The sequence below is a fragment of the Lontra canadensis genome, unplaced genomic scaffold (assembly GCF_010015895.1).
Source record: "Lontra canadensis isolate GAN:19392208 unplaced genomic scaffold, GSC_riverotter_1.0 scaffold69, whole genome shotgun sequence".
NCBI lineage: Eukaryota > Metazoa > Chordata > Mammalia > Carnivora > Mustelidae > Lontra > Lontra canadensis.
Genome location: NW_022631063.1, coordinates 3179324 through 3186675, shown reverse-complemented (window position 1 = coordinate 3186675; position 7352 = coordinate 3179324). Strand labels below are relative to the sequence as shown.

At 37.7% G+C, this 7352-nt stretch overlaps 1 pseudogene; it reads left to right on the top strand.

Annotated features, from left to right (window-relative positions):
• Positions 1-2892: 2892 nt before the first annotated feature.
• On the top strand, positions 2893-6323 carry LOC116880878 (annotated as a pseudogene).
• Positions 6324-7352: the final 1029 nt, after the last annotated feature.

Here is a 7352-nt window from a genome sequence, read left to right as displayed (position 1 = left end):
GAAAGAGTGCAAAGAGTTAAACATAAAAGTGGATTTCATAATCTGATACAAAGCAGCAAAGGCAACAACTGAAAAGACTCAAAACCTTACAAGTAGTCTTGAGCTCACCTATTAGTAGAAAAGAGTATTTCCTCTTTTTTTCCTCATGAAGTAGTCGTTTGCTCTTTCTCAGACAGATGGATAGATAAATACATAGATAAATAGACAGATGATAGATAGATAAACAGATAGATAGATAACAGACAGATAATCCTTACTTCCTCATGCCACCCAAATTTCTCTTCTGTTCTTTCTCTCTCCCCCAGATAAGATAACTTCAAGCCTGACCTCATGAATGTCTCTTTGGACACCTGCAGTGTCCAGTATAGGAACCATGAACCATAAGTGGCTACATGAAGTGATTAAAATAGGCAAGTAAAAACGGAGTTCCTCAGTCCATTCACCACATGTGGCTGGTAGCCATCACTGGACAGCACAGTTATGTGCCATTCCATAAAGACTCTGCTCTAGAGAAAGATGGGAGCCGCTCTCAGTCCCATCCCTGAAAGTGGTAGTGATTTCTCTTTTCTGATTTACCTTATTTTTGTGTCCTTACAGAACTACACAACTAAGTTTAAGAAACCATCTACTATAAACACTGAAAATATTTGGCAACATTTACTTTATCAGCTACTTCGTTTAGTCTGCCAACATTCTCTGATCAAAATCATTGGCAAGATTCCATGGATTTTTTAAGGTTTTTTTTTCTTACATGACATCCTTCCAAGTAGCTAGAATTAGAAAGCTTAGTATATATAATTTTTTAATCAAAGAAAATACAATGTGTGGCTTATTGTTTTCTTTACCTAAAAGTTTCATCTAGCCTCATGCATTATTAGGGAAAAAATTACCTCTACCATGTTGTCTATCTTGATACATGCTCACCTCACTCTGTCTCTCAGAATTATACCCAAATGCATGAAACAATTTCTGTATTTAATCTCCATAATATATCACTGGTAGACTGGCAACAATTAAGCCACTGAGTTAGCAAGTAATAAAATTTAAACATGATTATTTTACCATAAATATTATAGTAGTTCCCATCGAATGATGGCGACTGCTTAAATTCAAATCTCTGCTCATCTTCTCTAAAACCTCACAGATCCAAAAAGGAAGCAGATAAAACCATCCATAAACCATGCCTACTATATGACTGGGAGACAGAGATTGTGACAGATTTCAACTTACATGTAAGTAGGGTATAAGCATCCAATCTGGCATAGGCCAGATCAAAAACAAGAAGGTAGTGGGGTACAGCAACCACAGAACCCACAAAGATATAACATCACTCCCAGAAGAAGAAAGTTCCACGTGGTCTGGTCTGCAGAAATGTTGGGAACAAAGATAAGACCTACTAGATCAGAGAAGAGCACTGGGCCCTGGAGAACTGGAGAAGGTATGACCTCTGGGGGAAAGGGAGGGCTCTGGGTGGGCACATCCCTTGGAGACTAGGTGGTAAAGGGAGCAGGAAGTGTTGAAATTAAGGAAAACGAAGAAACCAAAGAGAATCAGAACCAAAAGATACACCACCTTGCTTCTCCACAAAGAGGAAATTGTACTTCTCTATCCGATAGAATAACGCATTCTCAAACAGAAATCTCAATGAGCCTCTCAAATACCTCGCCTTTGCATGAGGAATCAAGGTGATGGAAAATAACTTTAAACATGTAACAATCCAGAGAATACAGTCCTATTGAGCCTTCCCCGAGGAATCTGCTAGAGGGAGAGCTTCAGCCAGCTGGATATGAATCGAAAAACTTCAGCAAAAGAAACTTTGGTGAGCACTGAAGGTACTTAACATTTTTTTTTTAATTTTTTTTTTAAAGATTTTATTTATTTGTCAGCGACAGAGGGAGAGCGAGCGAGCACAGGCAGACAGAGGCAGAGGGAGAGGGAGAAGCAGGCTCCCCGCTGAGCAAGGAGCCCGATGTGGGACTCGATCCCAGGATGCTGGGATCATGACCTGAGCCGAAGGCAGCCGCTTAACCAACTGAGCCACCCAGGCGTCCCGAAGGTACTTAACATTTAAGTAGAGATTTAAGACTATAATAAAGTTGGGGCAAAAGAGGAAAGAATTGTTAAATATTCTGTTAAATATTCTGACAGAATTTAAAAATATAGCTAAGTAAAGGGGAGGAAGAACAGGGAAAGGAAGGGAAAAAATGAAACATTTTCTGAATACTGTATAGTGATATCATCTTAAGCTGACAAATCAAATAGTAGAAACCTAAATAAGGAATAAAGGGACTGAGTTAATAAAGGTAATCTTTAGAAAAAGTACAAATTTTCTTAAGCCAAATTAAATACTCTGTCCATTCCAGACCCCTAAAAAAAAGAGCAAGGAAGCAGACCACATGGTGAAGCATAGTAACTATAACAATATATACAGTAAATATAAAAAAATAATAACAGTTGATTACTGATGTGACCAAACATATTAGTCATGAGTCATATCAATATATGTAAATGAGGGTGGGGCAACTGGGTGGTCATGATCAGCTCGGGTCATGAGTCCAGGGTCCTGGGATCAAGCCCCATGTAGGGCTCCCTGCTCAGTGAGCCTGCTTCTCCCTCTCCCTCTGCCTGCTGCTCCCCCTGCTTATGCTTTCTATCTCTGTCAAATAAAGGAATAAAATCTTTAAATATATATATATGTAAATAAGGTTAATTTACTTACTAAACAGATTTTCAGATTGATTCACAAAGTGAAACCCAACTCGATGCTACATACTATCAATATCCTTAAGGGGTTTAAGGAACATTAAAAATAAAGAGACAGACAAAGTTTTATCGGGCAAATATAAATAATAAAAATGCAGGATTCCCTGGAATCCTTGCAACCCTGCCAGCATGGCTCAGGCTGAGCCTGACAAAGCTGCTGAGGATGCTGAGCCCTCAAGACCGAGCCAGCAGATGATGAGATGCCATTCACCTACAGCCACTAAGAGCAAGCAACTGTGTGCAACACAAACACAGAGCAGCCTGGGCTGCTGGATCTCAAAGTCAGACCAAGCAGGATGCCTGGAATCAGCTGAAAGGGGATTCCAGGGAAGATGCATTGAAAGCTTACATCAACAAAGTAGAAGATCTGAAGAAAAAGTATGGGGCACAGAGATGGCTCAGGTCTGATCTCCAGGTCCTGGGATTGAGCCTCGCAGCAGGCTGCCTGCTCAACTGGGAGTCTGCTCCCTCTCCTCATGTTCATGCTCCCTATCGCGCGCATGCGCGCGTGCGCTCTCAAATGAAAAAATAAAATCTTTAAAAGAATGAAAGAAAGAGAGAGGAAGGAAGGAAGGAAGGAAGGAAGGAAGGAAGGAAGGAAGAGGGAAAGAGGAAGGAAAGGAAGGGAAGGGAGGAAGGAAGGAAGGCAGGCGGGCGCCTGGGTGGTTTAAACAAAATTAAATATTCTGTCCATTTAATTTGGGGTTAAGCCTCTGTCTTCGGCTCAGGTCAAGATCTCAGGGTCTTGGGATCGAGCCCTGCATCGCATTGGGCTCTCTGCTCAGCAGGGAGCCTGCTTCCCCTTCTCTCTCTGCCTGCCTCTCTGCCTGCTTGTGATCTCTCTCTCTGTCAAACAAATAAAATAAAATCTTTTTTAAAAAAGAAAGAAAGGGAGAGTATGGAATATAAGGGACTGGATTTGGCTGCTAGCAGTTCATTTCGTCTAAACTGCTATAATGCCTTGTTTTCTAAGACTGTGGATGACATGAAATAATGAAAATAACCTGTTAACCGAGGTCCTGAAGACCGTAAAGGATAAATCTCTAACAGAGTAGGAACTGAAATGGTTGCTGGCCTTTGCTGAGTAGTTTTTATCTGTAGATCAAAAGTGCATTTGTTGTTTAGTGATCTGTAAGCTGTGATTATTATTGTTTATTTTGATGTGCAAACTGTCTAAGATTGCACCACTGGCCACCCCTTCAAGCTGGCTTCTCTGTCTTTCCCACATGTCTCCATTATTTGAATATTGCTTTCTGGTATAAAAAAACATTAAAAAAGAAAAAAATTTGCATTTGTTACTTTAAATACATACATATATACATACATAAAGGCAGAGTTGACATCTTATAAATCATCATAAAAAGCATTAAATGAAACAAGGAAAGACATGTTGAAATAATAAAGGTCATAATTCATAACAAAGATAATATTCTCAAATAGCCATGAATATAACCACCACATTTATAAAACAGAAACTCCAAGAAATACCAGGAGAAACACTCAAAAACAAAATAATATTATAAAACTTTAATGTATCATTCCCAGATCAAGAAACTCAAGTGGACAAAAAACAAGGAAGGATATAAGACACTTCTTACAACACAAATAGAGTTGATCTTATGAATCTATATTGAATTTTACCACCAATAATAATTTACATACCTTCTTCTCACGGGCATATGGAATATTCACATAAACTGAGCATATATTATAACATATAGAAATCCTCATTTTCATAATAAAGAAATAACTCAAATAGCATTTTCTGATCAGAACATGATATTAATAGAAATTAACAAGAAAATATCTAAAGTGTCTCTTCCAGGTTTAATTCAAAACTTCCTACTGAACAACTCTTTAGTAAAAGGAAAATGCTAAATTAAATTTCAGAATTTCTTTTAAAAATAATGATAATAAAAACAGAATGTATGGGATATAATTAAAACTGTAATTCAAGAAATTCATAACCTTAGACACTTAACATCAATTAAAATGAAACAGTAAAAATAAATGAATAAAAATCCCAACCTGAAATCCTAGGAAAAACAAACACCCAACATTGTAAAGCACAAGAAAGGAAATGGTAAAAATAAAGCAGAAATTAATTATTAGCAAGATATTAGAATTAATAAGTTAAAATGCTTGCTCTTGGGGATAGAAATCACTTGGTAACTTAATCAGGGATGAAAAGGATTAAGGGAAAGCATAAATATACATAATAAGAAATAATCGCTAAAAGAAAAGGAATTAAAACACTGAAGAGACTATTTTATACAACTCTATGCAAATAATACAAAGATGAAATCATAATTTCCCAGTAAGTTTAATTGATCAAAACTGAGACCATTAAATAGAGGTGGCTTAAGTAGACTAATTTCCATAGGAAAAAGAAAAAAGAAAAATTATCCAAATCCTACCCCCTTAAAAAGGCAACAGGCCCAGATGGCTTCACAAGAGAATTCCACCAAACCTTCAAACACCAGATGATTCTAATTATGCTTAAATTATTCCAGAACACAGAAAAAGAAAGCATACTCCCCAACTTTTTTTTTTTATAAAGCAAGTAGAACATTGCTAATTAAACCTAATGAAGATGATACCAGAAAAGCACAGTTAAATCCCTCACGGCCTCGAACACAAGATTGTATTTTCCCAGCCCCAAAGTTCAGGGAAGGAAAAGTATGGAGAGCTCTGAGGTCAGCTGTCCACAAGCACCAGGTATCTACACTGCCCTTGCTTGTCCAGCTGGTGGGAGACCTGAGCCAGCTTTCAATTGCTGCAGGCACAGGGCTTGGCATTGCAAATCCCAAAGGAAATGAAGGGAAATGTTTTTATTTTAGCCTTCTACAACCAGGCTGAGCTGCCTCCTGTCCCAGGCCAGATCTACCACCCAACGTGAGCTCCAAACAGCGCCCTTTCCCCATCCCTCGACTCAGGGTTTGCTCACTGTTTCCTCTGTTTTTCTCTCCCTTGTTCTTGGGTGGGGAGTGGAAGGGGCGGGGGTGGAGGGCAGGGTGCAGATATGGGAAACAGGAGGGGAAGAGCCAGTAGTCCTACTAGGTCCACCTCTTGGGTGGAAACAGAACTTCAAAAGAGAAAGATTTGACTAGTTCGACTAAAACTCAGAGTTCTTGAAAGGAGTGGTGGAATGTTAAAGTTAGAAAGTTTTTTTCAAAATGAAGAAGGTGGTGAATGACTTGATTTGGGGTTTAAACTAGATTTGGTAGATCCCTTGAAGGTTTTCCAGCAAAGGAAGACTTTCATTAATATCATGTGATAGGAAGATCAATCTAATGATAATCATTTAGACGAATGTCACAGTTCTAGAGTCCCTTCCTAGTCTTAAGTACAGGCTTCAAGCCAATAGCATCCACATCTCGGGGAACTTGCTACAATGCAAACTCCCAGACATATGGATTGGAATCTGCGTTTTCATAAAATCTTCAGGAAATTTATGTGTACATTAAAGTATGAGAAGCCGTGTCCTACACATCATAAAACACCACCTGAGAAAAGAAAGCGTAGGTGCAAGAGAAATTGAACCTCAGAAAAATGGTTAAGATCAGAGAAGACAATTGGGTTTCAAGATTGGGTCAAGTTGAGTATGTGAATCCTGGCCCCAAGTGCAAATTCATCATGACTTTGACTATATCGAATGGCTCACAGCTGCATCTCCGCTTCTTTCCAAAATAATTGAAATTGTTAAATCATAGTAATATTTCAATTTGGAAAAAAATCAATAGAAATCCTGCTATTATTCCTTTAACTCTCGAAGATTTTACATGGCTTGTGTTTTTAATGAAGCCATCCATCTGATTTTCCATTTTCTCTCTTACATTCTGGTAGATTTAGAGTCTTCCCCCAAAGTTCCCTTTGTCACTAACCTGGGCATTTTTCCAAGCCCAAAGATAGTAGTGAAAATTATAGGCTCTTCCTACATACTTTTCTTTTTTAAGCAACTAGAACTGGGTTCCATATTAGCAAGCTTCAATCTTTCCCTATTTGTAGATTTTTTTTTAAAAACATCGCCTTTTTTTAAGCACCTCCACAGTCCTGATCAAAACACAAAACCTTCAAAAGGAGCTAAGTTCAACAGTGTGCAATTAAGGGTGTTGGTTTATATGGTTTCTATAATTTCTTACTGAATATGCATGCAGTCTTATAAATATCGTAATAGAATTACAGAGATGTGAAAGCATCTTACACATTCAAGAGCTGAAAAAGCTACTCATTAATACAGAATGCTGTCGATTTGGTTTATATGATATAAATAATACAGAAATAACAATATAGAAATAGAAATAATAATCACGATGAAAGCTGAGTCCTTCTATGTAACACAAATGTACCCTCAGAATGTTTACCTTCATGCTAGAGTTAAAATGAAGAAAATTAGGTTGACCTCGCAACATCCTGGTTCACTCTCAGCAACAACAGAAAACTTACCTACAGACATGTTTAATAATTAAATATAAGATTATAAAATGAATAGTAATAGAAAAAAACAGTTTTTAGAAGTATCTCAGTATTTTTAATGCCCTTCAGAAGACAGAAAAAATTCTTGCAACCTAATAATCTTTATGTTATAA